Raw genomic sequence first — 9,565 nt, 5'->3', positions numbered from 1 at the left:
GGGTATGGGGGACTTTTGGGATAGCATTTGAAATGTAAATGAGGAAAATACCTAATAAAAATATTAACAAAATAAAATGGACCTTAACATATTTTAAGAACTGCCTTTGCCATAATTAGCAGTATAAGATGTTCCAAGTAAAGAAGATGGCAATCTCTAGAAAATTTTTAATAGGCAACAGTCAGTACTCTTACACTACCATATTTTCCTGATAACCATAAGGCACTTCAGTGCATGAACCTGATCTACATGCCATATAATTCTGATTTAAGTCCTGTTCTCTGGCCTGAAGATAAGTCCAGATCCTGCTAAGAAATTTAGACAACATGAATTTTGGAAATAAAACTAGATAGATGCTTAAGGTATGTTTACCACAGCATACAAAAATATCTTCAACACAAGCAAAATTTCATTGAAGCCTCCTCTCTACATCCATCTAAAGTGTTTCTTATATTCAATTTTGCCTATGTAGAGAACTCTCATGTGCTTGTTTTTGTTTTTGTATTCTTTTGTTTTCCAACTGTGCTACATGTCAGGGTTTCCTGAAAAATCATATCTTACTAAATTCTGTATTCAATAAAAAGGGATCGAAGTAGTTTTGCAAAGCATGTAGATATGGGATGAGGAGATTTATGTCCTCTGTTCTATGCTTGGTCATGGAGCAGAGCCACTAGGCAGCTTCCAGCTTCCTTTCTGTGGATGGGGGCAGAACTCATTATCAAACGGAAGTCCTCACATGTGGTTAACCATCCTTCATCAGTCTTTTTGAGCCCACGTTTGTGAGATACCTGGTGGTGAAATGCATGCTGGTTTACCCTTGTTTGGAGAAACATTTTTAAAATAATTGTATTAAAAGGTTGATTTGACAATTGTATCGTGTTCATGAATTCAAGGCACCCTCATGAGCCATACCTGCAGAGCTGTCCAGTCAAAACTCCAAAGTCTTTTGACTTACCTTTCTGGATGTAAGATTTTCCTTTTAGCCCCCAGGTCACAGGCACAACTGACTGTGTCCCATGAACTGCCTCTGTGGCCACTGGGTGAAAGTCTCTTCTGCCATGATATTGCAAGGACCCTCTGTTCTCCAAGTGCACTTTCTACTAGATCATTTCATGGCTTCTTCTGACCACATGGAACTGTAGAAGTTTATTTTTATTTTATTCTTTTCAACTACCCAGGTGCAAAAGTATAGAACTGCTCAATCCAAATATGTAAATAAAAGTTGTTTCACCTACTATAATTTTTGTTAAAAATAAGACTAAACAGACCCTAAACAATGTCAAGTGGAATGAGACAAGAAGTACTTATGAGCATTACTTATCTTAGATTCTTTATACATTAATGATCTAAAAGAAGAATATGGTTGAGAAATTGCCCCATACTAAAAGATATTAAGATGCATATAATTTAATTTCATTGCATGGAGCTGAGTGGAAAACCATCCTGAGACAATAGCTGTAAAACACAATTTGAAATTGATAGCACATAGTTGAATTATATATTAGACAATGGTATTGAGTTATTATAATTTTTTCTGGATTTGATATTTGCTTGTTGGTTACAAGGAATATCAGCATATTATCAGTGAGATTTTCACAGTGAAGTGTTGATGAAGTGATTTTTCTGAAACTTAATTATCAAAGGTTTTAAAAAGTTTAACAATTTCAAGTCTAAATATATAAATTCATATATATGAATATATAACATGTACGTGGCAAGATAAAAATTAGTACACTGACAATTCAGGAATGTGCATAATAGCATGGAGATTTTATTTTAGGTGTTGTTGTTGTTGTTGTTGTTGGCAATGAAGGAAATAAAACACAAGGCATCATACATGTTAGTCAAGTATTCTCCCACTGAGCCAAATACCCATGAGCCATAAACCCAGCTCTTCATGGTTTTTGTTTTTTGTTGTGTGCTTGCTTTGGTAATGCTTTGATTAATTTGACTTTTTCAAAATAAAGAATTCCAAATTCAAAAAGGATGGTGTTTGCTGTTCTTAATAACTTGCTACCTTGAATTGTATAATGAGAGTGTGAGGAGCCGGCCACGTGCTCCACTGTGAGTGTCATCAGGAGGCATTTTCTCTGATTCCCTGCACAGTGTCCATGAACAGGGCAAGGTTCTATGGATAAGGGGTCAGGATCAGAGAATCAATACCTCTGACACTTCAAATCTTGATTTCTCCCAATAAGCGGCCAACCAAGTCTTCATATGATGTCTCCTACTATCATGGAACCATATCACACTTTCTGTTTTCCAAAGACTTTGTGGCTACTCAGCTCATACTATGTATTTAACATGAAGATGTATTATCATTTTTCAAAAGTAGTAATCTACAAAGACTAAAAGACTTTTTGGAGAATATTGTAAGTCTGCATTAAAACCCTCCTCTAGCTGGGCAATGGTGGCACAAACGTTTAATCCCAGTACTTGGGAGGCAGAGGCAGGCAGATTTCTGAGTTCGAGGCCAGCCTGGTCTACAGAGTGAGTTCCAGGACAGCCAGGGTTACACAGAGAAACCCTGTCTTGAAAAAACAAACAAACAAAAACAAACAAACAAACACCCACCCACACAAACAAACAAACAAACACCCTCCTCCACGGATGTTTTGCTGAAGATTAAGAGAGCAAATTCAATCTATTAATCTTTTGAAACTAAAAGATTAGAGTTACAGTTCTCATATCTCATTCTTTACTATTTTCTTTCCTTCTTTTCATATCACCTGAGGTTGTTTCAACCATTAAGCTCCTTTTAACTGTAAAGATTTACTGAATTAATTGTCTGTGACTGAATCATAGAATAATAGTGAAGACTCCCCCATATACATACTTCTTGTTACCATACAGAGTAGATTGGTATATAACCCCAATATTATAGAAATATTAAATAATAATAAAAGTAACATGACTATGGAGGGGAGGTATTGGGGAAGGATCCAGGAAGAATTGGAGGAATGATGGGGGGAATATGATTGAAATGCATTATACACACATGTGAAATTCTCAAATGTGAATATTTAAATATGTGATTTAAATATTCAAATATCAAAATTTAATATGTATATTAACTTTCTAATGTTTATATATATCAACCAATCTTTGTGACTGTCAGTTGGAAGTTTTGATTGATCTAGCCCACTTCCTTCCATATACAAAGAATCAAGTCCAAAGACTTTGAAGAAATCCTAAGCTATTTTATAAGGATTAATCCTATGTGAGTTTTTCTAGTATATGAAATTAAAGGTTTTCCTTAAGATTGCTATTGATTTTGCAGTCTAATTGTTAAAAAATTAAATAAATAACTGCAGTATGAACAAGAAAAGGCATAAGAAAGTGTACCTAGCTGCCCCTTTTCACCCCATATAGTTCACAAGGTCATGCCATAATGTGTCAAGGTGAGATTTCAACTAGGTTGGAAGGTCAAGAAATATAGACTTGCTATTGCTAGAATATTATAGCAGACATGGTACTTTGAATAGACCTGTAATTTACTTAACAATAGGAACATCTGATGGATTCTTCCTATGATTTTAAAAGGTTATTTTAAATCAGAAAGGATTAATGCTACATGTAGGTGGTTGTGACTTATTATTTACTGTAAGCTAAAGTAGCCAATATTATTTAAATTATATGTTAATGTACATTCTGTCTATTATATACAGTTTGGTTTAGTTGGTCATTTTCCATTAGTAGGTCTGAAGTGGTGGATCTCTTCCCTCCAAGATTAAATATTCCATAAATAAAGAAATGGGAGGCACCCCAAAGCTCCCTAGAAAGTTACATGACTCACAGTAGAGAGAAGACCCTTCCACATAGCTGTCTCCAGGTGTTCAAGGAATCCCACTGTATTGGTGGGGTTGTTTTGTGAATTCTTGTCAAGTCTGTAGTTGCAGTATATTTGGCAGTACCACTACCTGAGACATTTATGTTCCTACTGCATCTATCTTCTTGTCAGTGACCTCAATAAGCTAAATGATTTACCAAGTAAGACTGGTGTTGAATCATTCTTCAATCTGTCATCAACGCTCTTTCTGAGTTGAATCGAAATTGGTTCATAGCTCCACAGGGGGTAGGGAAGACTTAAGACAACCAGAGCTCAAGCAGGGAGTGACAGGGTCATAGACAGGTTTGGGAGGAGTAGTTGCATCACCCTTGCTATAGGCAATGAGACATGTAAATAAGACTGATAAAAATTGACAAGCATCAGGTACAGTTCCAATATGGTTACATTTTCTCATATTCCATGGGCTGATGTACCACTTGCTATAGGAAGTTTTGTGCTTCTTCTCTGGTGATAAAACATGCAACTGAAATTTGATCCATTTGAAGGTAGCATACACATGGCTGAATTCCAAGATGACTGCCTTCTTTTTTGTGGTATGAGGTATCAAGCTTTCTTGATGAATGTGATCCACCACATGAGGATACCACAAAGATACTATGAAAATGACCAATGGTCTAGGGAATATATCACAGTCTCTGAAATTCCCTCGTGAGATGCAATAGTAAGCAGGCTCAATGAACTTGAGCGTGTAAGTGAGAAGAAAAAAAAAAAAAACAAAAAACCAAAGATCTGTCCTTTGACTAGTTTCTGATATAACAGACAAAGTGGATAGAAAAAGATGAAATAAATGTATAGGTTGATCACATTTTATAGCTGGTAGGCCACAGAGAAAACTATAACACTTTCTTGGGCTGAGTTAGTAGTAATGTTCTTGTTTGCATTCTGAATCATGAATTTGCCTTCTTCTGCATTAAAGATTAGATATGTGAGGGTGCTATCTATCTATCTATCTATCTATCTATCTATCTATCTATCTATCTATAATCTATCTATCATCAGTCTAGTTATCTTCTTCCTCATTGTCCAGTTTCTCTCATAAGTTTCAATTTTTAGATCATAAAGGGGCTCATTAGCACAATTTCTTTCCCCAAAGAGGAAGTGACAGGGCCAAAGACAGGTTTCAGAAAAGCAGTTTCTCCATACCTCCCCCATCCCTCAGATCCATTTACCATCAGAAAAGAATAGGCCTCCAAGAGACAACCAAAATAAGACCAAAGCCCTCGTTAGAAGGCTGGACAATTGTACCCAATAAGCAAAAAGGAGTTCCAAGAGCAAGCCAAAATATTCAGTGACAGACCAGCTCCTAATTTTAGGAGTCCCACAATAACATTAAGCTAACAACTATGACATATAGGCAAAGGACCTAGTGCAGGCCAATGCAGGCACTTTGCTTGCTAAATTTCTGTGAGCCCTTATGAACCCTTCTTGGTTATGTCACAAAATCAGAGAAGTTATGTGATATGAACTAAATGTCCCTTCTTGAGAAAGTCTGCATAATCTGAAGTAGTATGAAAAAAACTAGTCCTTTTCACGACCCACTGGGAACACTTGATTACTGGGGGCCCAAATTCTCATTAATATCAAAGATTCAAAGACAACATAGGAAGCTAGGCATATGCAAAGTAGTATGTTATGTTACATATACCAGAGTGGATAGGACTGTACTTACAAGAATGAAAGAAAGAAAGAAGAAGAAGAAGAAGAAGAAGAAGAAGAAGAAGAAGAAGAAGAAGAAGAGGAGGAGGAGGAGGAGGAGAAGTGGGGAGGAGGAGGAGGAGGAGGAGGAGGAGGAGGAGGAGAAGTGGCAGCAGCAGAGGCAGAAGTAGAAGCAGAAAAATTTAATTCAGCAGAAATCTTGGTACTGGTTTTAAGGCTTTGCTGATGCTCCATGGTGGGGCATGAGAAGCACTGATGGATCTGAACTGTTTAGAAAGGCATGTATATTTGGTTAAGAAGTTACTAAATCATGCAGGATTAGATGAAGAACAAATCAACAACAAACTAAAACAAGAGAAATGTAGAGAAGGGATCCTGTTAATCTCACACAAAAGCAAATGTGTTCAGACTTGTGCTGAGTCAGAGTTCTTGGGGGAGGACTGGTAAGAGCCCAAACTCGGAGTTTATGAACCTTTTGGAGATTTTATAAGCTATACAACAGTTCACAAAAGGATTCAGATAAGAAGTAAGTGACACTGGTACAAATAGGTAGTTGTGCCTGGTATACTACTCCCAGGAAAAGTATACTGGTATGACAGTTGTACTAAGGCCCTTTTGGTAACTAGGATGGCTAACTGGAGAGATGGCAACTATGGTTAGAATCCAGAAGCCTGCTCATGAAACACTGTAGAACATGACAGTATTCTCTCTTGGCTTTGAGTTGACTCAAACAGTACAAGCACACATTACAAATCTTGTCCTGGGTGGAGATATGTGTGTTGGCCCCAGGGAAGTAAGTACTTCAAGATAAAAAGGTGGCAAGGCTTAGATAAACAGAGAATGACTGAAGATTACACAGTTAAATATGGCAATGTTCCCATCCTTGCCATTCTACTAAGCATTGCTATTCTGACAAAGCAATTGTTACAAATAATGGAATATTTTATGGTGTGCTGGACCTTATGTTTTAGTATCACATTTACCGTTGCAGATTGAAGTAGTTACCAGTTATTTGTAATGGACATTAGTGGAGCTTCAGAGACATTGTCCACCCACCGTCCCTGTGAAAAGCCTCTGTTAACTTTTTTATTTCGTTGTATAATTCTAAGCTTTGTGTATGATACAGATCCATAAAATTATCAGGACGATTAAGAACAGCCTTGAACAATTTTAAATGAGAAAGGCATCCAACACACATGAAAAAGCTGTAAGACAGTTGATGGAAAATCCCAATAATATGGAAGGCCAATCAATAATTAGACAGTAAGGCTTCTAAGACCCTATTAACAACACATGTTTTAGTCATTGCTATGTGTTAAATATTGTATGGTATAACTATTGGTAAAGATTCCATACACCTTGTGTGGTGTGAATGACAAAGAAATTATGGTGGTAATGACATGGGAGTCCATTTCTTGCTAATTGTTTTTTAATGGTTTTGAATAGGTGCTAGGTGGTCTTCTTAGAAAACATTATTCTAGATAATTTTCAGTGATGGGGCCTGCCTTTTACATTATCAATATTTTGGGAAGTCTGTTGGTGCAACACTAGCACTTATGTAATAGGTACAAGCCATTGTTTTGTTGGATTTAGAGCCTACTTCACAGAAGAGGACGGATAGTTTTATTACACAACCTCTATTGAGTTAAGTCATAAGACTAGGTAGTAAGACTTTATTAAATAACTAGGGTGTGCTGATCAAATTGCCATCTAAACATTTCTGTTTTCACAAGTAGATGACTCCTGTTATCAGTCTCAGTTGTAAAGGAATTTATTTTGTAATTTTGGTGGGGGGGGGGCGGAGGTATTGTACACTGCTGCCATGAGGACCAATAATCAGTCAAACAGCTGAGAATAAATGAGTGCTGCCTTGGTGTAGCAGCCTAATTCACAGCCATAAATGGAAGGAAATATCCAGAAATCAGATTTATCTCTTTCAAACTTCTTTTAAAGAGAATATAGCAATACTTCTGTCAGTTCTTGTTTTCTTAATCCTGCAAAAAGCAAGCAAGTAGAGACATATTAATTAAGCATTATATCAAAAGAGACTAGGGAAATTAGCAGAGAAGATAACAAATCCAGAATGGAATTCACATATTAAGTTCATAAACAATAGATACAATGGAAAGTTGGAAAAGGAAGAAGTACATCCCTCAGGCTGGCGAGATGGCTTAGTGGTTAAGAACGACGACTGCTCTTCGGGGGGTCCTGAATTCAAATCCCAGCAACCACACGGTGGCTCACAACCACCCATAATGAGGTCTGCTGCCCTCTTCTGGTGTGTCTGAAGTCAGCTACTGTGTACTTACATATAATAAATAGATAAATCTTTAAAAAAAAAAAGAAGTACATCCCTCCCTTCTCCAACTCTGGTTTGCTTGAGACCCTCAAAGGATTAGATGATCTCCATGCATATTGGAAAGAACTTATACAGGGTGGACTCATTCAAATGATATCTCCACCCTGAAACCTTCATAGATACGGATATAAGTAACATACTACACACGTGCACTCATATTACACACACACACACACACACACACACACACACACAGACACACAATTAAATTAAAATGAAGCAAAATAAAACTGCCTAGCTAATCAAATAGATACCTAAAATTAACTGCTAGACTCTGGTTTGCTGATTTAATTTTTGTAATAACTATATTAGGACTTATGTCTTTCTTAGGGTTAGGTGATTTTGACTAGTCTTTAAATATGATCCATGGAAAGATAGTGTGTAATCTTTAGCCAATTGCTTGGCCTCTGAGACTATAATTTGTCTATATCGTTTGCTAATTATAAAGCATTTGTGTCATCATCCAGTTATTGAAATATTAGGAAAGATCAGGAAATGTAACCCAGTAGTAGAGCTCATTTGCCTAGTATATGCCAGTTTCTGGCTTTAATCCCCAATACTGCAAAAGAATAAAGTTAAAGAAAGGAAGTTGAAAATAAAGTGCTACTTTTAAAACATTGTATATTATAATGTTTTTAATGGAAAGAAAAAAATTAAACTAAATACACTCCAGTCCAATACCCATAAATACTCTTTTATTCTTGAATCATATTAATGAAAAAAAAAGCAACCACAAACAGTTTCATTAGAGCAAAAGCAATATCCTTGATTGCCCTAATCTCAGAATGCATGAATGATTTTGGAATCAAGAATATAGATGGCTAGAATGAATATATACCAGTGATTTTTATTAGTGTGATTTAATTATACAATAAAAGGGGCTCCATTATAGAAGTTTCTTATGTGTACCTAATACAATTTGTAATATTCACTTATCATAATACCTATTCTTATCCTCTACCTTCTTTCCTATTGTTCCTTCAACATCCTAGCCAAGACTGTGATTGTATGTATATATACTATATTGCAAAAACTAGTAACGAACTTTAGAAATGATCCATGAAAGTATAGTCTTAACCCAATGTCTTATCCTTCTTTGTATTTGTGTATCTTGCTCTGTCAGTTTGCATAGCTTACTCACATGGACAGGGTGAACGCTCCCACTTTTGACATGATTTCCTTTGTGTTTTTTTTCTAATTTATGAACACAAATTTGAAAAATTTTATGCTTATATTGTATAATTCAAGCTACAGTAGTCACATTTAATTTTATGCAATTTTCTGATATGTCTATATCTAAAGCCTGAAATACTATACAAAATATTTGTCTTTATTTTCCTATCTGACCCTCTAAACCAACAAACAAGGAAGACTATAAGTACACATTCTATTTCTGAGCAATTGCTAACACATGCCTTTGGCTCTTCTTTTATTTTTTTTTACCCAAGATCTTCAGGAAACATTGATTCCCATATTATACAATGCAGTTGCAAAGTTCTTAGCAGAAAATTTAGAAATATTTTTATATCTGCATACTTATATACAAAACTCACAATTTTACCAATTCCAGTGGTGCATTGGCAAACTATTTGGTATTCAATCTTTGTAAAAGGCAACACAAAATCTAAATGAACAGAAAAGGTAAATAATGCTAAAACTGATATTCCTATTGCTTAGAACATGTCGATTATTGCAGTGTA

The sequence above is a fragment of the Mus caroli genome, chromosome 2, assembly GCF_900094665.2.
Source record: "Mus caroli chromosome 2, CAROLI_EIJ_v1.1, whole genome shotgun sequence".
In the NCBI taxonomy this organism is placed as follows: domain Eukaryota; kingdom Metazoa; phylum Chordata; class Mammalia; order Rodentia; family Muridae; genus Mus; species Mus caroli.
The sequence above is the reverse complement of the archived record's forward strand: the minus strand, read 5'-3'. Positions refer to the sequence as shown.